Raw genomic sequence first — 27,339 nt, forward strand, 5'->3', positions numbered from 1 at the left:
TGAACTGAATTTCCTACAGTGGATGAATGCTGATAGACACATCGGAAAGCGGGGCTCTGAAACAGCCACTTTTAAGTCCACCACCTGGCCGTGGTACGAATCAAAATGTGAAGCACTACTCTTAATCTACCACAGTGGTGATGATGGGAATCCTCAAGGGACCACCCAATGATGGAGGAGAGAGGTACACCCTCTTTGTCCACACATGGATGTTGCTTGGTCCATGTCCCCTGCTTTCATAATCCACTATCTCTGTTTTACATCAGAAATAAGTATTGAATAGGAGCACCACTGGTAGGACCATTTAACCTTTGTGAACAACACTGATGTAGCAAATGATCTGAGTGAGGTCATGGCCTCATAAGCCTTGCTTTGGGACTTTTACCCCTCCTGCTTAACATTGACTAAGCTGAAAAGGCACAAAACTGAAAAAAGCCCCATATCCATCCCCAGCCATTTAACATTACTTTTAATTTCTTTCTCTCTTTTATTTTTTTTTCAAAGAAGCCCAGAACATGAGATGTACTTTCTTCCATGTAAAACTGCCCTCATTAGTCATTTTCTTCTTTTACTCTTCACCATGATCTGGGGCAGCAGGGGGTTCAGTACCTCTTTATTGGAGGGATTTTGAACAGTTTAGCTTATCCGCTGTTCCGAACAGAAACTTTCCTGATAATCGGCTCCTAAATGCTCAGCTTTCCAAAACCCCAGTGCAAAGAAAGCTCCTGTGGATGGAGCATGTCTGCTCTGGTATTCATGTGGCAGCTCCCACAGCTGAACCTCAATACTTGGCAAACTGCAGCAAGTGAATCTGCACAACATTGTCATGAGATCAGGAAGAATTACTCCCCTCACTTTAGAAAGCCTATCCAAAGCCCACTCAAAGTCAATAAGCGTTTGTCTCTGACCTCAGTGGGCTTTGTGTCAGGCCACAGGAACTTGTCAAAGGTCGTGTGGGAGGTTTGTGGTACGGTCAGGAGCTTTTCTGTGATCTCCTTAGTCCTTGTTTAGTGTACTAAGCATGAAAATATCCATCTTTAATTAAACTCTGATGCTTGCATAAAACATTAGCACACTTTTTTTTTCCAGGAAACGTCTGGGATATTCAATGGTTTGTATGGTGAGAGATCAAAGAGGCAATCAAGTCTAATAAAGCGATAATCATGGGTGACTTCACCCACCTGTACATTGGCTGATCAACTATCACAAACGGATCAGAAAAACAATTTCTAGGTCATTTCTAGAACTGCTAGTCTCAGAGTACGTAGCCATACATGATCTCAACTTAGTCTTAAGTAGCTGAAGAAATGACACAGTCAAGCCATTGAACAGTGATGAACTTAATACTACATTAAGAAAGTGAGGTAAAAAAAGATAATAATTAGTGAACTGCTTAAAAGAGTGCTGGACTTACTTAGAAAGAGAGAGAGAGAGAGGAAGAAAGAAAAGGAAGGAAGGAAGGAAAGAAGGAAAAAGAAAAAGAGAAAGAGAGAAAAAGAAAGAAAGAGAGGAAAGGAGGGAGAAAAAAAATAAAATCCATAGATTCAAAATGACAGATATATTAACAGACAGTTTCCGAGCCAGGGAAGTCATGCAGAAAGCAAACTGAAAGGCAAGAGAGGAAAAAACATTGGTATTGTGAAATGTTAAGGTCCAAGAGGTTGTTGGAACCAAGCAACCAGCTTTCAGGAAATGACAATTCAGCTCTAGTGAAGCCCCTGACTGAGGGAGAGAAATTATAATAAAATACAAACAAAATGTCAGCTGTAAATGAAGAGGGCCAAGGATACATTAAGTGACAAGAGCTGAAGAGGGAAAAAACAAAACAAAACAGAATAAAAGAAAAACAAAAATATTGAAAGACATTTCTGAAGGGTCTTAAATTCATGAGGTTTACAATGGGATCTGCTGGACTTCTACGGGGTAATGACAGTAGTTAATGAACAAAAGGACACTGCAGAGATTCTGAAGGATTCATTTGCATAAATCTTCCCCATAAATTATGTTGTGCCAATGTCCACACTGTACCTACTTTTTTCAAGTCAAGAAAGGACAGAAGCTTGCAGAATGAGAAATGTTGAACGGGGAAGCACTGGAACAAACTGATAAACTAAGTAACAGCATGTCACAAGGACCTCATGGTTATGTATGCAAGGCTTTGGAAAGCATTTGAAATGAAGTGGTTGAGCTGATAGCAAAAATATGCAAGCTGTCATTGAAGTCAGATACACTACAGAAGGACTGGATGGTAGCAACTTACATACCTATCTTTAGGAGACACACTGGAATATCTTAGGGGTTATATACTGGTGATCCTTATTTTGCTTCTAGGTAAATTGATTGAAACTAATCAAAACTAGAATTACATAGGGGAACATCATGTGGGAGGAAAAAACATTTTATTCTTTCAAAGAAAATGTTGTCCCTTCTATAAGTATTTTGAAGCATCAAGCTAGTAGAATCACCTGATATTTATATGATACATACACACACACACACACACACACACACACACACACACACACACACACACACACATATATATATATTCTTAGTCTTCGAAAATTTTCCCTTCAAGAAACTAAATTATTGTAGAATCAGGAGATCATTAACATTTGGAAACTGTTTAAGAGAGAGAAAACAAGGGCCACAAATGAATGATCATTTTTCATTGTAAAAGCTTAACAGCTGGGTTGTCCAAGGTTTTAATCTATAATAGACTATAATCTATTTACTAAAATTATTGCTGTTAGAAGAAGAGACTGAAGGTTAAAGCATTTCACAGTACAGTAATTAAGGAGGTGAACTGAGTATTCTAATAGCAAATGAAAAGTAGTGTTGTTTGACAAACAACAAATCTTAGCCAGCTCTGACCATTCAGAAAGGATCTTGGCGTCACTGTGGACAACCTAGTCACAAATTCTGCTCAATTACAGTATTAGTTAGAAAAACAAAAACCCACAGAAATGACAAAATCTCCATTAGTAAATAGAAGGAATAAAAGATGTTAATATGAAAACAATTTTATAGTGTCCTTATTGGTCAATCTGTCACCAAAAAAGGAAATGAAAGAATTAGTAGCTTTTTAAGGTGTGCAGAAAGACTGGATGCACTGACTGTCTAACTGAGAGAGGAGAAGAACAAGCGAATATGTGACTGAGCAAACGAATTGCACCTGTACGATGAACTGGGTGCCCCTATCGGCCCTTTCACATCGTATAACAGAGAGGCAGCATTCAAAAGGCAACTATTTCAAATATGTCAAAGGTTGTTTGGAGCATGTGTTTTTCCAACAAAATACGTAACTGACCTACTGAACTCACTGCTACATGCTATCGCTAAGGTAGAGGTCTTAATGGGAGGCAGAACTGGATCAACCTCTTATCTATTCAGTGAGAATATCTGCAGTTTGTCTAGAACTGGCAAAGGTTTCCATTTAGTTAAAGAAGGTGGGTGTTTGGTTGGTTTCGTTTAGAAATGATAGCAGGGCACCAAGCAACCACAAGCTGGTGGGTATTGAGAAGACTTTTTCCTTAAGGGCAGTGTATTTGTCTACTGCAGCATTCCCTGCACCTTCCTCTGAGGTCTGTGGTAGGGGAACTAATAGAGATACAATATTGGACAAGATGAAATACCTGCCCGGTCTGATGTTGCAATTGTTTTATTCTAATGTTCTTTAACTGGATGACTGATGCATTTTTGAATAGGAAAATAATGAGTAATGATAACAAATAACACAATTCCGGTTAATCATGCTAACATTCATGAAACTTCTGAGATGTATGAATATTTTCATGAATAAATCATTGGTCACCCACTTGCAGAAAACGATTTCAGAAGTTATAGTGGAATGAGCTTGCTGCCATTATTCATGAACAAATTTGTGAATCAGCTTCAATATACGACCGCTCTGCTTTCTAATTGACTAAATATGATAGATGAGTTTCAAGTGAGACAAGGAGAATCCATTGCAGTGCAGAAAGACAATTTCTTGGGAATCTATGAAAAAACAAATACTGGCTGAACCGGAAACTTACTGTCTCCATGGACAAATTTTGTGGATTTTCACTTCTCGCTTGCTGGAATGGATTCTAAAAATAAAGGGCCTCATCCTCAGACATTGCAGATCACCCTGTCCCCACTGAAATCAAGAGAGCTTTACATATTCAGATCACCTGAGAATCTTGACCAGAGAAATTATTAAGCAAGAGAATTGTTTTTAAATTACTACATTTATTTTCCGTTGGTTTCCAACACTTATTTTTACACTGATTCAGAAGAAAGACCTGTGAAGACATTTTTTGCTTAGTTCCATCTCGCTCTCAAAACAGACAAACAAACAAACAAAAAAGCATACCTACCCACAGTTTACTCAATGCTCTTCCGAGAGGTTGAGGCCTTTGAGGCTCTTTTCTAAGAGGCCTGAGAGATGCTGGCTTACAACACTTCTTACCTTTTGTGTTGCGGCCCCTCTTAAAAAATCTTTATTGACACCATTCTCAGAGGTCCTCTATATTATTCACAATGTCCAATATCACATTGCACTTTCCTTTCAGCAGAAATTGACCACTCAGAATCATTCCATAAACAGTTGTCAAAACACTGGAATATTCTAATTAAGACTCTTACAATGTTTCTATGAAAGTCAAATTCTGAGCTAAATTGCGCTAGAATAAATCAGAAGTAATTAAAGGCAGCGGAGTCACCCCTGATTTGCAAGAATGTAATTAAGATCAGAATCTAGCCCACAGAGTCAAAAGAGACGCTGGATAGCCAGGAATCAGACGAGCATCTTGTCATAAGAAAAACAGAGGGAAGGTTCTTAGCAAAGCAGCCAGCTGTAAATGATATTCTGTTTTATTTTATCCTTAACATATTCTAAAAAAGGAATATATGAAGCATATGGACTACTGAAATTTCTTTGTGTATCTAAGTTTCATTGGCAAGCATTCTCTAGAAAGTGCTTGGTGGAAATGAGAGGAAACTCAGTTTACCCTGTCCTATCTTCTTGGGACTTAAAATCAAGGTATATGAAGATGTCTCTTTGAAATATCTGCTGATACTTATCTCTTTCCACAGGGCAAAGGCAGTGTTGAATGTTGTCAATGACACAGCTTTAAAGGTAGGACAGACACGCCAAAATGACAGGCAGTTCCACAGCCTAAAGTATATCTATGTGGAAACAAGCTCAGGGCCCATGGGAAAGGGATTCAGTCTTTTAATCCAAATCCAGGGATGGCCTCACCTCATATTTCTGCCCACTTGTGTTAGAGGAACGTAGGAGGATAGTGGCATAAGTCACTGAGCAGTTCCCACTCTGCCTGGTACGCAGGGCAAAGCAGGGCAATCCCAATGCACACACAGTCGGTGTTCAGCTGGTGGGATGAGAACAAGCAGGTAGATGACTTTCTGTATCTTTTGGGCAGCTCCATCTTGAGAGATGGTGTGGAGACCCAGGCAAAGCTGAAAGTTGCCTTTACCAAAATATGGGACCTGTGAAAAAGGTGTGCACGTATGTGTGTTGAGGGGAAAGGGGGGAGTTAATTGCCTCACTTAGTTATCGCTTTCTTTTGCAGTCCTCAGCGCGTGATCCTCTGTGCAGTGTGCTTCTTAGAGACGGGAATCCAGGCTCGGATTTAACAGGACTTGAAATGCTACCATCCAATTTGAGCTTTTAAGACTACAAGCATTTGTGAAAAAGATATCCCTGTCATTCATACGAGCTGGATCTAAGCCCCTTCAACTTCCCTTAGCCTGATTAGTATTACGCATCCATCCACCCACCCAAGAAGCCCATAAAAGGTCAGGGCAACATTTTCACAAGTGAATAATCCTCTTCTGTGCCTTCAAATCTCTGAGAACTAGCTGCAAGTTGTTGCAAGCCCAAAGTCAGAGGCATCCAAAATTTGCAAATAAATGGCTAAATACAGCCATTTCAGACTCCCCTGCTCCAATTTCTTCCTACCTATTCCTCTGCAATTTAACTTGCCCTGCAGGACCTGTGGCAGTAGCCTCTGAGTGACTAAACTAGCATCAGATGAATCCCACCTATCCTTTTTGCAGCTTGGGATTTAAAAGAGGGAAGAGCTGGCAGGAAAAAGACACTGCGTGGGATGAACCTCTCTCATGCCATTTGTCCCTCCTCTGTAATTTCTTATCAAGTCCCGCATCCTCAGCATCCAGTGATGGTCTCCCTCTGCCTGCCTGTGGCACTAGAGGGCACAGAAATTTCGGCTGTAAATCCAACTCTCCGTGGATTCCTACTCTCCCTTTAACTGAACTCAACTTTCAAAGAGGTCTTGATTTCACAGAAGAGGAATCTGCTTCATTATTACTGGTTTGCCTGCATTTCCCATGCTACATTACTATGGAAACGGCATCAGAAAATAAGCCTTTTGCATGTAGGTCATGATATTAGTGGAGAAGAGGAAGTTTGGGTGCATGGGTGAGTGGGTTACAGGAGAGGACTGGAACAAAGTAACTGCCTGAGACCGTATCAGCAATAGCAGAGGATTTCATAGCAGATCTCCTCAAAAGACTATTGAATTAGACACCTAATGGGCTGAAAGATCCAAGCACGTGGAGCAACTGAGAGCCAAGAAACATGCACAGGGGCTCAGCCCAGAGATGAAGACAAAAATAACAATAGGGAATGGGACTCAACATTCAGGCAAAAAAATGCTTTTTGTTTTACAGATGCTGCTTTTCACAGAGAGCTTCAGTTTCCCCTTTTTTGTGTCTTGATCTCCCTCTCAAGCGACAGCACAGCATGCCATGGCATGGCTGTTGATCCTTCCACCTCTGCGGGACACTCCTGTCCATGCAGGGCCCAGATTTCCCCCAGCTGTGCCTAGCTGCAGACTTGCAACCATTTGGGTGCAGGATATTACTTAAGATCTTGTTTTTGGACAGGAGGAGAGAGAGAGAGAGACCTTTCTTTTTCATTATTCTTCACTCCCTCTAAAAGAACTGAAGCTGGCCAATGCCAAGCTTCCCCTCCCTCCCCTCCCTGCAAATACTGAGCCCCTTTCTGGGACAGACTGCAATGCAGAATTCATGGGTCACTCTCAGGCAAGAGCAGAGAGGGACAGCTTGGCTGGGCAGATGCTCGACAAGTAGGCAAGCCCACAGCACTTTTTCTTGCTCTCCGATACAAAAGCAAACAGGGATGTGAAGCCACACAGTGCAGTTCAGAGGTCCTGCAAAGGGGAAGCTCAGCCAAAGTTATAACCAAAAAGAGCCTGAAGGAGAGACAGAGAGAGAAGAGCAAGCATAACGCAGTTTATAAGCAAGTCATTGAAAGTGCTTGGTGTCATAAACCATACAATTGAGGCTGGCGTATATTTAGACAGGAGCTGTGTTGCAGGAGATACAATACCATAAAAGCAGACAGCGTGCCTACTTTTGATCTCCTGTATTAGCCTTCCTCATTGTCGGTCTATTTTGTCCCCCAAAACTGCAAGAGCAGGCTGTGAAGTGGAGGTCGGCCCTTCTGCATTTTCTCTCTCTCACCTTTTTCCCTTCTGCACTAGGAAAATCTTCCCCAGAGGAAAACGAAAAGGGGGACTCTTGCTCACTGAGCAAACAACCTGCTCGACACATAAGTGGTGAGGAACGCTATTCTATCCAGATTTGCGACAATAAATACCTCCCTCCCAACAACCCCCTTCCAGCAGAAAAAAATAGACCTTGCCTTTCCCTAAAAGAATTTTAGCAAATGAAAAGGATAGGAAAAAAAAAATCCAGTGGGGTGGGTTGCAGGGGGAATCCCTTGTCCTTTCCCCATTGGCGGGGTGTAGCACTCACCCCGAGGCCCATGGGAAGGAGTCACCAGACCAGCAGTCCCCACGGGGGCTGGGGGGCTGCTTGGGGCCCAGCTCGTGTGCCCGGGCCACCCTGCCCGAAGCTGGCACTGGGAAGCAGAGGGGAAGGGGGCGAGCAAGACGAGGGGAGCAAATCAGGCAGGAAGACGCAAAAGGCAAAGGGATATCTAGGGTGGAGGGCTTTGCCCGAGGAGAAGCAGCCTGGGAAGCGCTTTGCCCCTCTCCAGAGCCTCCAAAACGGCAGGGCACTAGGGAGGGACCCGGGTGACCCGAGTTGCTATTTGGGAGGCATTTTTTCTCCCACAGCCTCCGATGAGAGCTCCCTCATCAGCTCTTTCCTTCTGGCCACAAGCACCCCGTGGCGGAGGTGGGGGCGGAAGGGAAAGCAGCCCAGAGGCTCTGCCGGCACCAGCTCAGCCCCGCCAGGAGCACAGCCAGCCTGGGGTAGGGTGTCGAGCCGGCCCTGGAGCACTCGTCCCCGGCGGGGAGCACCCTTCCCTAGTCCCGGAGCACCTCGGCCCTGGCAGGGAGCAGCACTGCCCAGCTCTCCCTGGCTTCTGGCCCTGCTCTGTCCGGGCACTGGCCCTAAATTTTTGGGGGAAGGTGGACCACAGCTGGCCCCCACGGCAGCAACCCTGGGGCTGCCTCCCCGGCCCGGGGAGTGCGGCGTGGTGGTGAGTGGGGACCGAGCCGGGGCGGTGTGGTGGGAAATAGCTGGAGGGTCCCCTTCCTGCCGCCCCTTCCCAAGGCATGACCTGAGACTCGAGGCCCCGGAGATGGGCACTGACTCAGGCTAGGCGCACACACTCGAGGAGGGATGCTGGGGGGCGAGAGACCACCCCGACACAGCGGCAGCCTCCTCCCCTCGTCCACCAGCGCGGTCCAGCACGGTCCCGGCAGCGCAGGGATCCCCCGACCCCCGTCTCCCCACTCCCAGCTCTGCCCTGCTGCCCGCCTGCCTGCCCGCCGGCACGGTCCGAGGGCAGCTGCGCTCCCCCGGGACGGCTCCCCTCCCGGCTCCAGGTGACGTTTTGCAGGAGCTGCCAACCAACATGTCACACCGGGATTTGCAAAGGGTGGTCCAGGAGGTGTCCCGGTGTCGGAATGCAGCAATTACACAAAAAAAAAAAAAAAAGGAAAATACGAGGGATTCTCTAAATCAGGTTACTGCATCTCTCCTTCCCCGCTATACCACTCTAGCCTAGATGCTAGGATTAATACCACAACTGTAATTCAGCAGAGGTAGGCTCTTTGCTGGGGACAATCGCTTTTCTTTCTTTTCTCTCGCTGCCATCCCCTGGCAACCCGCACCACAAAGGACCGTTTTAGCAAAAGTTTCCCCCTGTTTTGTTCCACTCCTTCTATAAGGAAGCAAAATCTAAGCTCTTTTCTTGGGAATTGTTTTCTTGGCAGGAGCTTTGCTATGACAGCAGCAGATGAAATCCTAGGTGCGGGGAAGAAGGGGAGGGGAGAGAGAGGGAGAGAAAGAAAAGGGGGAAAAAAGAAGACAAAAAAGAGGGGAGGGGGAAAAGCAAAGAAAAAGCGAGAGAGGAAATGTCAGAAAAAGAGAGGAAATGTCAGTAAAAAGCAAAGCTTTCCTACCTGCGATCCAATTACAAGAAGTTGCATCCCATCCCGCTGCAAGCGATTCGTTGCGGAAGGCGCTGTGAAGTCCAGCCCGCTCTGGCAGCCGCGGCATGCGGGCTGCACGCACTCAGCGCCCGCCGGCAGCCGCTTTATCTTTCTCTCCCATATCTTCCACGAGGAGGGAGGAGGTTTTGGGGCGGGGGGGGGGGGACGCTGGGGTGGGGGAAAGACAGATTACTTGGTACTGTGATAAGGGGTTGGGGAGGGAGGAAGGATACTGGTTTGAAAGCTTTAAGCGCGAGGTGGCATTGTCCGGGCTGATCGAGTTTTTGTCATGCCCTCTCCCTTTCTCTCTCTCTCTCTCTCCCACGCGCACACGCACACACATATACGCGCACACCCTCAGTGGCTCTGGCCCTAGGGAGTCTCTCAGCCCAGCCAAGTTGAGCTTTCCAAAAAAAAAAAAAAAAAGAAAGAAAAAAATCTGTAGAGAAACAGTGCTATCAAACCTGGCTTAACGGTTCAGACAAGATTGGGGGAATTAAAAATAGCTGAAGCTGGGACTCGTAAGTGAGCTGGTAATAATTCATACTTCCCCCAGCGCTCCTGAGGAAATGAGGACAAGCTGCCACCTTCGTGGGGGTGGTGGTGAGGGAGGGGAGGCAGGGCACCTAGGTGAGCATCTCGAGTACATGTCCTTGCTGGGGTGCTGCGGCTGTGGATGGCCTTGCTGCCAGCCTGTGGTGGGGTGTGTGTGCGAGCGTGTGTGTGTGTGTGCACGTGTGTGTGCACGTGTGCATACGCGCGCGAGCGCTCGTGTGTGTGTGTGTGTGAGCGCAAAGTGGGTTCGATTAGCTGCAATAGGCAGGCAATTTCTGCAGCGAACATTTACAATTTTCTTTCAATATGCCAGGATTAGTTGCTGTTGAAGGCTCTCCGCCAATAAGATCAGCACTGCTCCCTGATTTGGTGGCTTCGCTGAATAGAAATTACTGGCTCTTGTTATCTCTCAACACAGTCTCTCCTCTTCCTCTTCAGACACTCCCCTCTTCCTCATGAGAAGTCTTTATCTACAATTTGCACATCAGAACTGATCTTTTTCTTTTTTTCAATTACCTCTCCCCATCTTTTCCAGCAACAATCTCTTCTTTATTTCTAGTTACTTTTTTCATGACAGCTATAAGTCTCAAGCAACGTACAGGAAGAGAAAGAGAGAAAGGGATCTTGCTTTCAGATTATTGTAGTGATCTGAGTCTCTGTGCACTGAGGGAAAAATGTTACACCAAATCTAGTTTATTTTTTTAAACAGATTATTGTGCTGAAATATTCATGGGATGTTGCTTCCCCGGCACGACGACAAACGAATTAGGGGAAGGAGATACATTTTACAGACAACAGTTAATTCTCCTTGGGTGTAAAGCATTCCCTTTTAATTAATTGTCATTAGGCTGAGAAGTATTTACTTTGCTTTAGGGAACTTGCCAGTTCGATGGAAATAATCCAGGCACTAACCTCTTTGGGTTTGCTTTGGGTTTGTTTGCATTTTTCCCACACCGGACTTGATTTGCGGTTTAGGTGTGATGCTTTTTCCCTTGGGGTTGGGGCTGCTGGGGCAGGGAGAAGAAGAGGGGAGCTGGTCTGATCTGCTGTGCCAAGAACAAGAGGAGGGGACTGAAGAGCGAAGGAGAGGGAGGGTGGGCACCCTGTGAAGGTGACCCCGCTTGTGGCAGGGTGCCGCCTACCCTGCCCCGTCCCATCTCCCCCCAAACACCCAGCGGGGACTGTCCCTGAAACAAGGCCTCGGCCAGGTGAAGTCGGGGGCTCTGTTCCCCTCCTCTCCGAAAAAAACCCCTTCACTTTGCTGTAAGCATTTCTTGGCCTGGGCTCTCCCAGGCAGGGAAGCCACCCACGCCGCCCACATACATTCAGCTGTAACTGCTGAAGTGTCTGAGCGATGGGTTTACCCCCTGGGAAGGCGATGTGACTTCAGGGTGGCAGGAGTCAGGAAACACTCTGCTCGGCCCTGGCTGGGTATTTCCTCTGCCCTGGGCAGCAGCGCTAATTTTTCAGGTGGAGAGCTCCGAGTTTTGGAAGTACTCGTGCTTCAGTACATGTCTATGTTTCTCGACTTGAAGCACTTTTTACAGGGTTGTAAGTGTTGGATCACTTGCATCTCTTCAGGAGCATCAGGACAGCTGCGGGCTGACCTCTGCCCCTTGGTTTCTTAGCCCTCTCAGAGAATCACACCTGGGCTTCACAAGAAAGTTAGGATACAGACTGCCGGCCTCCTTAGGTCAGCAGGGAGTGAAATCAGGTTTGGCTCCAGGAGGCTTTGAAGCCAGCCACGAGCTGGCTGTGCACCTGCAGAGCTGCTCTTCGCCCCATAGCAGGGCCAGGGGACCACCAGCCCTGAGCCTCGCCGCTCTATCCTTTGCGAGACAGAGCCCTAGAGGCAGAGCCGGCCTCCCCCTGTACCTCCCACAGGCTGTCTGTGAGACCTCGGCACTTAACATATTTTAACATGTATTAATCAAGATCATCATCGGCCTAAAAAGAGACAATGTGCGCCTCCTCTTCCCCTTATTGTTATTGTTATTATTATTATTATTACTTTTCCCTCCTAGCGACGATGCAAGTGTTTGATTGTGCTCGCTGATTCCCGGAGATTTAATTAGAGTTCAGTAATCATATGCATAAATCCGCTCTTCCCAAAGCAAGGAGCAGAGAGGGAGGTGGTGGCCCTGGCCCAGGGCGACCTTGGCAGGCCCTTGTGAAGGGAGTGCTCCTCCCTTCTTTGCAGGAGAGGGGTAGAGGTCTTCAGGGCAGAGGTGCATGGCCAGGCCTGCTTTCAGCAAAATGCTGCTTCCCAAGGCAGTAAACGCAAAGGCTGTAGGTAGCCTCCAGGCTAGGGCTGCCTGCTCAGAGCAGCTCTAACCAGCTGCAGGGGGCCCCCCAATGCCATGCTGATTAGGCTTGCCGCCGCTTCACGGCTGCTGTGCACAGCTCTTCCTGGAGCCAGCCAGAGAGGGACCCCTCTGCAGTGCAAACCTCACCCAGGCACGCTTCCCTGCAAGGTTCAGCCCGGGGAGCTTCTCCCCTCCTCACCCCCCAGCAGGTCTTTGCTGAAAACCCCTCCGGGTGTCACTCCTCTTCCCCTGCCTGCAGCCTGCCTGGGCAGTGAGGAGATTTCTTCCCTCTGGTACGTGTCGGGTGTGCAGCGCTGCCTTCCTGCACCCTCGGAGCCCTGCTCCTAATCAATCTGAGCAGATACATCTTGATGGCACCTGGTGACTCTGTGGTAAGCAGCGCCTTTTAAGTTTGACAGAGCATCTGTTATTACCAGCTCCTCTCTTTAGAGCACTACATGTGTTCGACACACCTCCTAAGGGGGGGAAAATTACTGCTTCTAAGCCTAAAATATTTAAAATGCAAACCCCCTTGCTCATGCAGGAGGAGGGGGGACGGGGGAGCCGAGTCATTTACAGTGTGCTAAACAGCTGTAGAGATAAAACCATCTTAAAACCACAGAACAAAGCGCTCAGCCCTTTGCTCGCAGAAAAAGGTAGGCGCGTCGGGAAGCGGGTATTTACTAATGATGAGAGCCGCTTCTGGGGAGGGGAAGCAAAGCTAGCAACTTTCAGCAGGGATATTTCCAAAAGAAATCATATCCGTATCCAGGGATGCCAAGTGATCTCTAGCGAGACTTTGCTGCAAGCCGCCTCTCTGACTTTATCTCCAGGTCTCCCAAATCACCTCTTCCCACAATGGTGCAGCTCTCCCATTGGGACAAGCTGCAGGAGGACAAGCTCTCAGCTCCCAAGGGTGGGCGAGGGGCAGATAGGTGAGGAGAGATGCCCCAGGGGTCATTTCCAAAGAGATCTTTTCTTTGCCTCTTGGAGATCCTGGCTGGCTTCTCTCTGAGGGGGCAACTGCTCCATGGCCCCCCAAGGAGCATTGTGGTGACACCCCGATTCAGCCCCCATTTGCAGCTGGGGGCTGCAGAGAGGTACCCAGGGCCTGGAGGTCCCCTCAAGGATGAGGGAGGTGGCTGGGGAGCCAAGCGCCCGAGGCAGAGTGGCTACAGTATGGGTCCTCACCACGCTCCCATGGCGTCCAGGCTCCTCTTCAGCCCCTCACGCCTGCATCACTCCTTGCACCAGGTTTGAGGGAGTATGAGAGAGAGGCAGATCCAAGGTGAAACTACTGGCTTTCCTCTCACTTCCAGAGAGAACCATGCCTACCTGCGGCTTGGTTTGACCTCTCTTAATGGAACGAAGTGTCCTAAAGTCAGATGCAACCATCCTGCTTTGTCCCTTTTCCAGCCCTCCCAACAGGCAGCAGCCCTGCTCCCCTCACCTATTCTTTCTGACTTGCCAAAGTGTCCTAGGAGGAGGGAAGGAGGGTGTCAACAGCCTTAGGCACGCAAGTACAAGGCGGATGGGTGTCCTGAATGGCTCGGTTGGCTGGCACTACTTCCCCCATAGATGGCAGCTTCCTGGGCAGCCAACGGGTTTCTCAGGGACTATGAGAAACATCTCCAGCCAGAGCCTCCCAACAGTCTCAGATCCATCCGCCATCCTGGCAGTAGCTGGGGTGCTTACTGGGAGTGCAGGATACAGGGGATGGGGAGCAAGCCCAGAGGGAGAGCCAGCACTGTAGACCGAAACGTTTATGCAGGGCACCTTTTTTCTTAGTGGAGGGGGGGAGGCACCAATTTTACACCAAGGTGGTGAGGGGAAAGAAGTGCTAATGTCTCCACAGAAGAAGAAATTCTGAAAAGGGATACTTGACCTTAGGAGCTCAGGGCTTGCTAACCAAGGTGCAAAAGCGAGGGAGGCAGATAGTGACCCTTGCACTGCTCAAGCTGGGAGAGCCTCCCTGCAGGCCCCTGGTGCACCCCTGCCGCTCCTGGTCCATGCCGGGCTCCACGCCTGGCCATGCTCACCATCCCTGGGTGCTCTGCTGCTGCTCTCCAGCCTGCCCTGGGGCTCTCACTCTCCTTTATCTCCAGCGTTGGGCCAGAGAGTTCTTTTCATTGGTTTTGGGTGAGGGGGAGGTAGGCATTCAACAGCTGGTGGGAATGGGGTGAAGGCACAGCAAATAATCCTGATGGTGCAGCAGCAGAAAGCAAGGGGAGGGGACGGAGCAAGCCCAAACCAAAGCAATAGCGAGCCAGGCTCCATGCAAATAAATCGCTAATAGGCACTTACTGACGGAAATTTAAAGAGTTAAATAAATTGATGGTCAAACCTTTAATAGAAAAGGACATGTGATCACTTAGCCATGTCCAGAGCAGTGTGTCCACAGGTGTATTATAAAGAACAGTTAGATCTGCCAGGAGGAGGCACTGAAACTTTGACATATCGGAGCCTAGAAGCTTGCTAGTGCTAGGTAGCTAACAGCATCTTGGTTTCTCCTCCCTAGGTGAAATCTCTGAGCCCTCCAACGCTGCTAGCAAGGAGGTGAGTCCTTTTCTCCTGCCAATAACATTAAGCTCTGCGTTATTAACAGAAAAACACCAATCTTTTCTTTCACTTCTTCCCCTGCACGCCGATGGTGTTTTTCGAGCCCCTTTAAGTCTCAAAGACCAAGGTACTGGGAATTATTCAAAACAAAAGGCACTGAAGAAATTGAAATTCCCAGCAGGCTGAGATGAGGGTCAGAGTCCAATTTTCAAAGCCAAACTGATACCCTCTCGTGTGGAGCAGATAGGTGGCGAACTGGAAAATCAAATCTACTGTTTTATTAAGGATAAACACAGTATCTAGAAGAACATCCCACTAGGCACAGTAAAGCTGAGAGGGCATTTTTTTATGTGAACATGCAAGTAGCTTGCCTGTCGATAAAGCCCTAGAAATTGCAGATGTCTCCTTTAGTGCATAGGAATAATTGGTATTTGCAAATACTGCAGAGTCCCAGGTGAGTTGGTATTTAGGCGGACGGATCTGAAGACTATTTCAGAATAATTTGCAAAACATATTTGCCAAGCACCAGTTTCACCTTTGCCCGGTCTTGAAACAACAACTGCTGAAAATGACGGGCCCCAGGATAGCATGTGTTCACCATGATCAGAAATATTTCTGAGTAGAGAAGCTTGACTTTCTGGAGAAAGCAAACAAGAAGAAGTACACGAAATGTGTGGCCTCAGTATATTTGATATGGGAGTCAGAAAATGCTAACAAGGAGACAAGCAGCCGTGCAACTGCCGTTATAACAGGACAGGTTTTATAGCTGTGTCACAAGGCTCTTAAAAAGGTCAAGAGTTTAATAAAATCCTCTCTAAAGTGTGCAGGTGGGAGTGGGAGGGCATGATGAGAAAGGGGGAGTTACCCGCCCTATAAACTTTTTTTTTTTTTTTGCCGTAATGCACAGAAGAACAAGCCTTCCTTGGCCTGAACTCTCTCTCTTTCTTTTTTTTTTTTTTTCTTTTTAGGTTGGTCGGGGGGAACATTGAATGGGAAATCCTGCAGTGGGCAGGGCGGCGGGAGGAGCCTCTCGGCTGCAGCACCCTGGAGAGGGACCAGCCCTGCCGCCGCGGGTGTGTCCGTGTGTCTGCCTGTCTGCCTGTACATGTAGGCACATGCAGCCGTTGGTGGCATGTGCCTTTGCAGCTGCTTAGGTAAACGCAAGCCAACATTCAGCTGTGCATCTGGTGCAATACTCTTTGGTGTCACAGCTGTTATTTTGAGTGCTGCTTCCCTTGGAAAATGACTCCCTGCAGCAAGCTGGAGAGGGCTGCCTCTATGCATTGCATATACCCATTAGCTAAACTTAGTGGCTAGAAATGAGGAAGATATCGTCGTGTCCTTTACAAGTATCAGGGAAGTTCTAACATGCCCTGAAGAACACAGTAACCTGAAGCTCAGGGCTATGAATAGCTCCTTTCAGTCCAGGCTCTAGGCAGTAATTACTTATGCTATTTCAAAAGTGTCAGTGAAACTTTCCTGCAAGAGCGTCTCAGTCACTAGAACCCTACCCAGTTCACTTGCATTTCACAGAGGGTACTCTCTGGTGGTAGGAAGACAGGTTTCAGGCAGGCCATGCACTTTTATTTCATTAGCTGGGGAAAGACCAAGGGGTATTTCAAACTCAAGCTGTCCTCTGAGAAGCTAGACGCTTGGTAACTTCCTGTGCAGGTCATCAGTTTAGTTTGGTGGTGAATTTCACAGAATGTCACAATTCTGTGGGAAATATACATATACATATACATGGGCCAATTTCATGGTGGTGACACACACTCACCTGGGATGAGAAATCAGACAATAAAAAGATTACAGTTCACTAAAAATTAGAAAATAATAATCACCTTCTATTAATCATGCTGGGAAGCACCTTCCTCAAGTTAGTGTCTAGTGAGCTGTTGATTTGAGCTAAGGTGAAAGTAGTCCCATTTGAAATATGTGCTGGAGCAAACATCACTCATCATGGCCAGGAACACTGGCACACTGTCCAATCCTTTTCCTTTTGTCCACTGGAAGTGACGCAAGTGACACGCTCACTGAGTCTCTGCTCTGCACAGTGCCAAGAGCCCTGAGCTATCAGAGACAGAGGTGCTTCTGTAATTAAGAGTAATATTATCTAATGAGCTCTTCTATGGAGCAAACCTTACAGGCTCTGATGAAGCTCCATGTTGTTAATGTTCTGCTTTCAGTATCTGAATTGGTATCTCCAAAGTCATTGTGGTGCATTGCATAGCTGGGCCAGCAATCTGAGGGCCAGTTTGGCAGTTTCTGCATTGTACTGCACTATAGTCTGTAGATAGGGCCTTGGAAATACATTTTTCATTTGTTTCCCTTGCTCTTTAAACTGAGTTCCACAAATTTGGTTCTGATTCTCACTTCCTCTCCTTCACAACCGGAATTTCTTCTGAAGTTTTCAGTGTGCCTCAGACTCTCAGCTCTAAGAAAGTAAAGAATTCCCAATATGTAGACTATCAAATTTAGCAGCCTTTCTCCAGCAGTGGCCAGGATCAGGTATTTTTTTAGAAAGAGCAAAACAGTTTCTCCCACAGACATACAATAACCTGCCTCCTTCAAGAAGTTCCCTTCTAATCCCAGAGAATTGCAGCTACATAAATTCTGCTGCGTGATTTTTGCTGTCCCTTCCACCATTTATCTTAGCATTAGCTACTGTAACTCAGGATATTCCTGGTGTATCTGTAAATGCCCAGTTCTTCTTTGAACCTTGCAAAACTTTTCAAGGTCATGCTTGACTTTGAGAACTACAGTGTAATGATGTGTTCTACAGCTCAATTAATTTTGTGAAAAATGTGTTTTCTTTTATCAGTTTTGAAGTGGATGCCTTTTACTTCAACTGATTTCCCCCACTCTGCTTTTGTGTCTGAAGTGGCAAGAACAATTTCCCATCGACATACTGGGATTTTTCTTTAGACATTTAACTTCACATATCCTCATGCTCTACATTCTAAGGGTAAGAATTCAAAAATTTTCACTCTCTGTTTAGCTGAAGGTCTATTTTATTTTATTCATGCTTCATGGCAATTCTCATTCCCTCTCTAATCCTCCTATAGTTCCTTACTGTCTTTCTTGAGATAAGGTCATTTTATAGTATGCACTATTCCAGATGAAGCCACACCACTTAGATAGATGGCCTGTATAATGAGCCAATATGATTGCCTAATAATATTTCATAAATCAGTGTAAACTTCATTGCTTAATATCCTTATACGTTATTTGCTTAGCTGCACACTGAGCACATCTTTGCTAATCTGTCGGTAATTATATCCATGACACTGCTACGTTTAACTGAAAACCTCCAGAAAATTATATCAGCCTGTTTTTTCCCCTTCTCCAACATAGACTGCTTTGTATTTGTCAACACTGAAATTCTTTTGCTTTGCTGTTGTTCAGCCACAACGCTTGTTAAATGTACCCACTTTTCTTCACTTTTTCTATTGCTTTCAGTCCAGCTCAGAAAACCTTCCCAACGCATTTCACTCTTCCAAACTGCCGCTAGAGCCCCCTCATCCAAACTCATTTGTAAACATTGATATTACTAGTCACTAAGCGCTAAATTCTAACCCTCATTTCCTTCACTCTAGTATATCATTGCTCTCTTATCTGCTTTCACTTAGAAAGACAGAAAGAAAAATCACTAGATGTAGTTGCTCAGACTTCCCCTCCTTCCTATTTCTAGTGGCTGCAATGAAGTTGTTCTGACTTATACCATCTGTATATCTACAGCTTTTCAACCAGTTTGAGAATCAAGATAGAATCAGTAGCGGTTACTGTCACATGTTCCACAACTCACTTCTTTACTCCCAGATACTTTTTTTCTGTGCAGTTTTGAACTTCACAGTCAATATTATCTTTCCATTAAAGTTAAAAATCCTATCATCTTTTTTTCTTTCTTCATATTCATTGTGATCACAGAAAGAACTTATGTATTTTCCTAATCATCCTAGAGAATTCCTTGAGTCTTTTTGGAAAATGGGGCATTATTCCCATGTAGCAAGGGTGAAATATGTCCATGAAACATGAATATAAGAAGCCATTCTTTGCTTCCTTCTTTTATTTTAAGTTATTCCCTGTCAATGCTTTATGTTTTACAATGATAATATTAACAACAACAACAATGACAATTCCTGTTGCAGCTTGACCTAGCTGATGTAGAACATCTGGACTGTCTGCCAGTATTTACACATACTACTTCTCAGTTACCTGTTTTTACTATTATGGGCAGTGACCTGTTGGCTGAATTGCCTTTCATGGGGAGGAATGGGGTCCCTTAAGGAGACATGACAGTAGTTTTGTAGCTCAGGATGGTATTAAATCAAGTGTAAGAAGCCTTTCTAATATACCTTTTAAATTAGAAGGAGAAAGGTCTCAGGTGAAGTTCTGCATTGCTGCAGTGATTATTAAGAGCAATGAATCATGCGGGGCCCAGCTCAGCCAGCAAACCAAATGAACTCTGTAGTACTCTAGAAATGTCTCTTGCAGACACACCTGTGATATTGTTTGGTGACCCAGCAAGTCTATAGATCACAATATGTGGCAATTCTACACAGAAAAGAAGACCTGGGTCCTGTAGCATCCGATTCCTATACGAATCTTTAGAAGGAGGAATAACTACAACCTACTTCTTTTTGCATTTTCTTTCACTGTGTAAATCACCAATGTGGGCTTCTGCTAGGCCAAGACAGTGTCTTTTCATCCAAACTCCATTTTTATCAGCAGTACCAAATTACCATATTTTGTACTCTTCTTCACTTTTCCATGCACTTTTCATACAACTGAATAACTTTTGCTAAGAGCAATTCCTTCTTCCATCACTTGTAGAGCCAACAGGTGACGTAGTGGAATTTAGTATAAATCCATTAGGAAGATGAAAGTATGATTTTTCCTCCTGAGTTGCTAGAAAGACCCTTTTGACACTAATGGCAAACATATGTTGAAGTAAATCCAGTTGTATTTAATTGTGAGCCACTAGGAATATTCTCAGGTCAATGTTTTTCAGCACCTTCAGAAAAAGTCACTCTGTCATGCAGATTCGATACATTAAGTCTGCTAATATTCTGCTCTTGATTTGCCTCTTTAGGGAACAGCCAGACCTAGCCCCCTGACCTGCCTGACTCAGTGTGCTACCCCAATTGATTATGTCTATTTAATTTTTCATGACTGCTTTAGAAATATTATAGCTACCGTTAAAGCTGAATCAATGCAGAGCAACTGACCCAAGGAAAAGGGCTACTTTCGTAAGCCGTGAGGGGGATATTTTTCATACTTATTCCCACATGAAAGACAAAGCCAGGGTCTGTGTACGTTGATCACTTTTGTAACACCTAGGCATATTCCACGAGCATTCCCATTGGCGTAATCAGAGTATCAGTTAAGGAAGGCACCTAAAGGACTGCTCAATGTTCAGCACAAATGTATCTGTTTAGAGGTTAACAGGTCCTCAGTTGCTTCCCTGACTAGGGAAGTTTGTGCTGAAATGAGCCTTAGGGACTAAAGAACAAGTTCAGGAGTCAGCATTATCGCTTTAATGAATCATTCGGTTTTCAGCTCCTGCTTTCAAAAGGGTGTCTTCAAGTGTAGGTGTACAGTTCTGGTGCTCCAAACATGAGGCTGCTTTAGCTGAGCTGCTGAATGTTTAAAGTGTCCAAGGGGATTGTCGGTGGCTGTTGTGTAGAGGAACCATCACTGAAAAATAGGGCTTGAGTATTTCAAATTAGTTGTTAAAAAAATGAAGCTTTTATGAAAATATAGGCTACAAGATCTCTTTGCTTAGTTTTTCTAATTTGCAAGATCACTATAATGCTTATCGCTCTCAAAGGAGTCATTACTATTTAAAGTTTTTCAAGTAACTGAAGATGCATGTGTAAAAGGTGCTATAGCACAAGGTGTTAAGAGAAGAGCAATCATGCTTATATTTATTTCATTTAGTGGATGTCTCATTTCTTGTACTCATCTCTCTGATTCAACAAAGTTAAACTTTATGTGCTTAAGTACTCATGAGTAGGTTTAGAATCAAGCACATGTTACACCACCGTACAGGTGTTTTCATTGAATCAGGGCCTCAGTTACGGCACTGTGTTGTAACAGTAACTGGAAATGGATAATGCAGTTTGGATTCTTCTTTTAAAACAAATAAATATGCATCGGAAAATTTCTGTACTTTTTTCTCTCTGAACTAAGTCTTTTTTCTAGAGCCTAACTTATATTAAGGTATTGGTGAACATCAGCACAATTTACAGACCTCACATTATTCTCACGCTGTCCTTGCTGACAGACGTTTCAACTTCTGATCTTCACTGAGGAGGACTGTATGAAAAGAAAGTGACACTCTCAAATCTCAGTCTTGCTGAGATTTTAAAATATAGCAGAAATACCGTTATTGTTAGTCAGTGACCTTTGTGTAAGATTTTTGTCATTTGAAAAAAAAATCTGGAATACAGGTTATGTTTCTCTTGGATAAAATTTTCTACTGGTAAATAGCACTGAAGCCATTTGAAGAGATGCTCAAGTTGAGTGGCAGCTCATGGAATAACAACTACAAAGAGAGTCACGGTCAGATGAATTCACAGAGGACTAGGCAACAGTCGTGCATGAGGTTACTCATTTGAATAGCAGACTCTGGCCATTAAGAGTAAGGAGAGCAAAAATAAGAGGTGAAGAACTGAGGACTTGTAATAATTACTATCATCATCTTTCCTAAGACAGATACAAAAACATTTTATATGTTTTAATGTTCCAGATTTTACAGATGAGAAATGAGGCTCAGAGCTGGCAGTTTGATTCTGTAGCAGGTAAAGTGGTAGATCAGGGAGCAGACCCCAAATGTGATTTGTGTGATGAGCATATGATCTACTCAAACACAACATCTCTATGGAAGATAAATATTTGTCTTCACTAAAGCATCAAAATACTACCCATTGCATGGTCCCCTGCTTGGTCTAATCAGAGTCATTACCACCAAATGAAAATACGTTATCTTTGCTCATGACTGCTAGGATGTGGGCAATTAATACACAAGAAAAAAAGATCAAGAACAGTTGCTATCTTGATATAATTTGTTTCCAGGAGAAAGAAAGTGCTCATTAGCATAAGCTAAATGTAAAGTGTGTTCACCCTCCTTAATCTTGAGTGATCAGCTAACTGATGTCTTTCAGAGACTTTGATTCTGAGGTCACAGACTAGACCAAGCTAAATGATCCTCTTGTCTGAAGGTCCAGTTTCTGTGATGCTGTGTAATGAACATGGATGTGGGATGTTATAGCTGACCTATTTTCTGTGTCTTGCACATTTATTCCCTTTTTGTCTGTTCTAAGATTTAGTCCTCCTCTTCCTGCAGCAGTGAATTTGTAGGATTTCTATGCTAAGTAGACTTTTTATCTGTGCATCCTTTATTTGAGGACCCGTCACCTGGGATCTGAGGTCCTTCCTAACTAACTAGGCTAGCCTAGAGAAGCTGCTAACAGCACCATTAGGTACTCCTGCCTCTCTGGCTCTACAAAGGACAGGGCTCCTTTTGCCCTTCGGATAGAGATACTCAATTCAAGCACAGTTTCAAAGCACTTTGCTATTATGAAAAGAATTATCCTGGCTGAGCTAAGTGATGGGCAGCTAGCATTAATATCTCCACTCTTTGGGAGAGGGGAACCAGTTTGCTCCCAGAACAACCAGGAGCAAACCAGGAGCGAGACTTGCTCCTTATTTTATTCCATTAGACCACATAACCTCTCAAAACAGCCGAGCAGAAAATTACGTTTGGTCTGAGAACCGCAGTCAACAGGCAGATTGGTGCCTGTGCTAATGACTGTATTAGTTCCTTGGCCTTGCTTGTGCAGTGTACACTGCCTTTTATTAAAGTTAATCTCTACCTGGCAACTCCTGCAGCCTTTAGGTGGCAGCTGCAAGGCAATTCAACATCAAAACTCCCAACTACCGGTGTGCGGAGCAAGGATATGGTTCTTACAGCCATTGCTCACAGAAAGCTGTAATTCAGGGAACAACATCACAGCACAGAGCAGTGATCACTTGCTGTGATAAAGCACTCTGTGAGTATTGGGGGGGGGGAGGCAGAGGCAGAACTAGCCACTGCTCTCCAGTAGAGAGAACCTATTTGTGAACATGTTCAAAAGCACCCAGTCTGTGCTTCCTGTTGTATAATTACTGTTTCTTCACTGAGTTACATCCACTTTAATAGGCAGTATCATTACAACGGCTCCCTCTCATACACAGTGAAAGACAGCAAGAGACAATCACCCGTTGTTTTTATTAGGATCAGCTCAGCCCCGAGAGAGCAGCAGCAGAGCTATTGTTGTGTTCTCAACCAGACCTATTTATACACTGTCAAACGGAATGCTTTGCCTGCATTGATATTTTTCTGCTTAACTATTACGGTCTACTTTTTGGGTTATTAATAACAATAATAATGTCTTCCATGTCACCATGTGCAATTTCAGGGAAAAAAAAAAAAAACTCTTGTGGATGAGGAAAAAAAATCCCTGAAACTCCCAGGAATGTATGTGTTTGTTCATATATCTTAAGGGGGGGGGAAATCTAATAATTAAGTGGGTAAAGGATACTGCCTCGAAGCACACAGCTATTTTGAAAAAAGAACAAAACTCCTCTTGAAATTAACAGCCTATTTAGTCGCAGGACATTCTAACCTTATTAAAAGTTCATTGTTACAAAAAGGACACAGAACAGACTGTGCATAGCACTCATGAGGAAAACCGCAGTCTGTTGGACAGAATCACTGAGAGATATCCATCTCGTATGTGAGAAATTACTATATCCTACGCTCATCGGCTGCTTCCTTTCTTCCCCTATTCCCTTCTTACTTGTCATACCTCCATAGACAATGTGCTTCCATACATTGCCTAGTGCCTAATACCTAGACTATAAGATCCTAGAGCAGAAGTTTTCAACCTTTTTCTATTTATATTTCCTAAAAAAAATTCCTAACGGAGCTGCAGATATAACCCCACTGAGAATAGATTTGTTTTTCTTGATTATATTTCCTGCATTCCTTAGAAATAGCCAATGCATCTACAGGGGACTGTGGACCAATGAAAAAGAGTCATGGAAGATACATTTTCTGTTTCTAAAGGCTAGAGTCAAGCACAATTTTGGATGTTATCCAAAAGCAGTAGAGCTTTTAGGGCTGAGAAGGCTGCTCTGTCAGGATGTACCTAAGGCTGGGGTAGCATGACATATCTTTGGGAAGAGAGCTGGTGCCATTTGATATGTAGCAAAAGGAGAGAGAAGCATTGTTTTTTATACTAAGGAATATAACAGGGCCTCGTAGGTTGGCAGGAGCAGATCTTTCATCATGTCTCAAGGTAGATAATGTACAATAACATAACCTACAAAATTTTTTCTCTTTATAGGAAGGTTGGAGGCATCTGTGGGGACTCAGCTCTTTAAGCAAAAGTACACTGTCCTCTAAGGCTTTTCCTTCAGCAAAATACAGTGTGAGTTGCATATAGGTGTGTATGATGTGCTAACCGGCTGCAAGACCAACGCTTGTTGATTAACGCAGCATATAGTCGTTCTTACATTTAATTATTCCGGATTTACAAGTGTCAAGAGTAAGAAGATATCAGTGACAACAGCAGCTGAGAAATAGTTCAATGATTATATTACCCTCTGAAGGTGGCTGTTTGCCATGGTGAAACAGATCTATGAAATATACAGTGATTATTGTGCCTATTTCAGCATATGTCTAAATAGGAAAAAAGGCATTGCTTGCATTTGTTAATCGGAAAGAGTTCACACTTCGAGATTAAATATGACTACAACTCAATGGAAATTAAAAATGGGAATATAGGACTCAATTATTGTTTATATTTGAAATCAAATTTAGATAAATAATTCCAGGCTCATTTGAGTATGACTTCAGAGGAACAAATGAATGCGTTGGTGGATCCTTGGGTAAAAAAAACATTGTAGGATCTCTCTATATATTTGTGCCCCCATGTATGTTTAACTTCAGGTGCCTGCATGAAAAAATAACAATTTTTTTTTTCCTAGTAAGTGTATTTTATGGCCTAAGGTCTTCTAAATTTTTCCTAGTTTTGAATTACTCCTAATTTCAGTAGACATTACTGAGGTTGGACTTTACCTGAAGCTTCCTTGTGAATTTCATAAGAAATTAAAATTTGCCATGAGAAAGAGTCGCAAACATTATGCACTTTCTCCTTAAGGTGAAAGAAAGAAGTAATGGAGACATACAGTGCCTGGAACGTTGTTGTAGCTGCAGGGGGACACTTGCACCCTAATGTTTAAGGGAGAGGCTCTTTCAGGAACCAGTGGCTCTCCCTGTTTGAAAATGCCACCTAGTGGTTCTGGAATTTTCTGGATTAATTTTCTTTGTGCGACATCCAATTTTGTTAAAAACCTACTGCTTTCTGCTTCAGATTTTTGTAATAGCTTGGGTCGGTGAAGGAGAGGGACTGAAATCTATTCTTAACAACAATGCTTCTTCATCTGCCAGCAAGGTCTTCCCTACCGATCCTATTATCCAAATCAGAAAGCCTTAAGGAAGCCCCATGCTTATTGAGTAGGATGGTCCTCACTCATTGGAAAAATTGCTGATCTGGACTGATTTAGCTTACCTACTGCTTACCTCTTGCAGGTTGCACAGAAATAAAAGAAGCAAAAAAGAAAAATGGAGATCTACGAATGCCAAAGTACTCATCGTTCTTGTTTTTCTATGCTAAAATAATACTTAAATGTATCTAATAAGCACTTATCTTTGCCTTGCTTCTTGATAAAAACTAAAGGGCATAGCCTCCCACAGTGTGCAAAAAATTTCAGTTTGGGTTATTGAAGAGGAAAGTGGTTTCCATATCTGAGGTATTGCCTTTGCTTTCATTTATTATCCTGTGGTAGTGCTGAAAACACTCCATTAAACAGAGCTTCACGATCCACTGCCTCCTTCCTCTGTGTTAGCAGACATTTTTAAAATGCCTAAGCACAAACAGTGATCTACTAGGTCCAGAAGTCAGCCTTCATAAACAAAATACTTCAGGAAAATGCTCTAACCAGCAACAAAATTCTGCTGAAGGAGCGCTGCTCCCAGTGGCACATCTGTTGCGAACTGCCACTGGCAATGTACCAGGGTACAAAGCCTCCCAGGGAAGAGCTCCACTGCTTCAGCCAGGTCTTGGAGCAGGAGCAATAGTCACAGTTTGGCAACGAATGGCTCCAGCTAGGATACACCTAAAATTTGTGCTGTAAATCTCTTCTTTGGAGATTTGAAGTACTTGAGAAAACAGTATCAATAACCATCATTTGAATGATTGACCCTCATGGTACATCTCAGCCAGTCCAGCAAACTTCGTCTTTGCCTGCACAGAGCAGAGGCATTTGGGAAGATCCTAGGACTCGGCAATGACAGTCATTCATTGACAGTCAGTCAAAAGATCTGGGAGAAACTTCTGCTGCCTCTTCATTAGGAGGAATGTGCTTAAATTTCAGGGATCTAGAAGGGTCTAGATGCTCTTTAAATAATCTTTGCTTAGCTAATTAGATTGTGACAGCAGAAGCTTCCATGCCACCTCCTGAGGAAGCAGCAGGAGGGTATTTTAAAAAGAACTGTTGGTTAAAAAGAGTATTGATGATATCTGCACCTACTGTGCCTGCCTAATTGCTCAGGACATGAACACATACATCCGTGGCTAGGATGGGCTGGAACAAACTGTGCCATAGAATTACCTGGGAATGCCAGAAAATGCATTAGCACTGGCACAAAACACAAAGTGTCAAAGCGGCCTTTAAGCAGCTCTCTAGTCTGGAAACCTACCCATACATGGGTAGCAATGGACAGTAAATCTTTTAGTTCAAAAAAATCTTTCAATTTCATCTAACATGTTAGAGACTTATCTCTCAAGGGATTAATTTGGCTGAAGCAGCTACTGAATGTTCCCACAGCATCACTGAGAATGCTCCCCTGAATAAGGATAAAGCTTCTGAAGTTTGTACTAAAGTGAAGTTCAATCTAACAAGCTGTGGCTGCGTGTCTAAGGAACATGTTGGCTCATTTTCTTCTGCCTTTGAGAAGAGAATCAACAATTAAAAGAAGATCAGGTAATTTGATTATCAAGGAATGGGTATAAACCTATGGAACTTGACTTCCCTGCTATTTATACTGGTTTTGCATCAGAGTAGCTCCATGTATTTTAAGGAAATTACTCTTAGTATATGCAGATGTAAGTGGAGGAAGAATCATGGCCTTTGATCTAAGAAGAGAAGACTGTAACAAATGCTGAATACTTGTCACACAAAACATTTTATGCAAGTTCAAACAAATTCCTAAGACACACTTGGTTCCATTTAAATTCTTCTTAATTGTATTTGCTCTTGCTACAATTTGGAAGAACATATTTGAAAGACCCAAACATCTTATACGTGCTCATGAAAAATAGCTAACATGCAGGCTTGCACAATGAGAATTTATA

The 27,339-nt window shown here is 44.2% G+C and overlaps 1 protein-coding gene and 1 long non-coding RNA gene across 2 annotated transcripts in view; one reads left to right on the plus strand and one right to left on the minus strand.

Annotated features, from left to right (window-relative positions):
- CHRM2 (cholinergic receptor muscarinic 2) overlaps nucleotides 1-9,520 on the minus strand; it is a 101,435-nt gene extending 91,915 nt beyond the window's left edge. The window contains exon 1 of the mRNA XM_009679912.2: nucleotides 9,426-9,520. The gene's annotated coding sequence lies outside the window, so the exon portion shown is untranslated. The remainder of the gene's footprint in view (nucleotides 1-9,425) is intronic.
- Nucleotides 8,265-26,646, plus strand: LOC104147311 (uncharacterized). Its single transcript, XR_011141472.1, has 6 exons — nucleotides 8,265-8,497; nucleotides 14,835-14,872; nucleotides 15,844-15,948; nucleotides 17,697-17,840; nucleotides 24,268-24,366; nucleotides 25,515-26,646. It is a non-coding gene; the product is annotated as an uncharacterized lncRNA (long non-coding RNA).
- The last annotated feature ends 693 nt before the right edge of the window (nucleotides 26,647-27,339 follow it).

The sequence above is a fragment of the Struthio camelus genome, chromosome 1, assembly GCF_040807025.1.
Source record: "Struthio camelus isolate bStrCam1 chromosome 1, bStrCam1.hap1, whole genome shotgun sequence".
Taxonomy (NCBI): domain Eukaryota; kingdom Metazoa; phylum Chordata; class Aves; order Struthioniformes; family Struthionidae; genus Struthio; species Struthio camelus.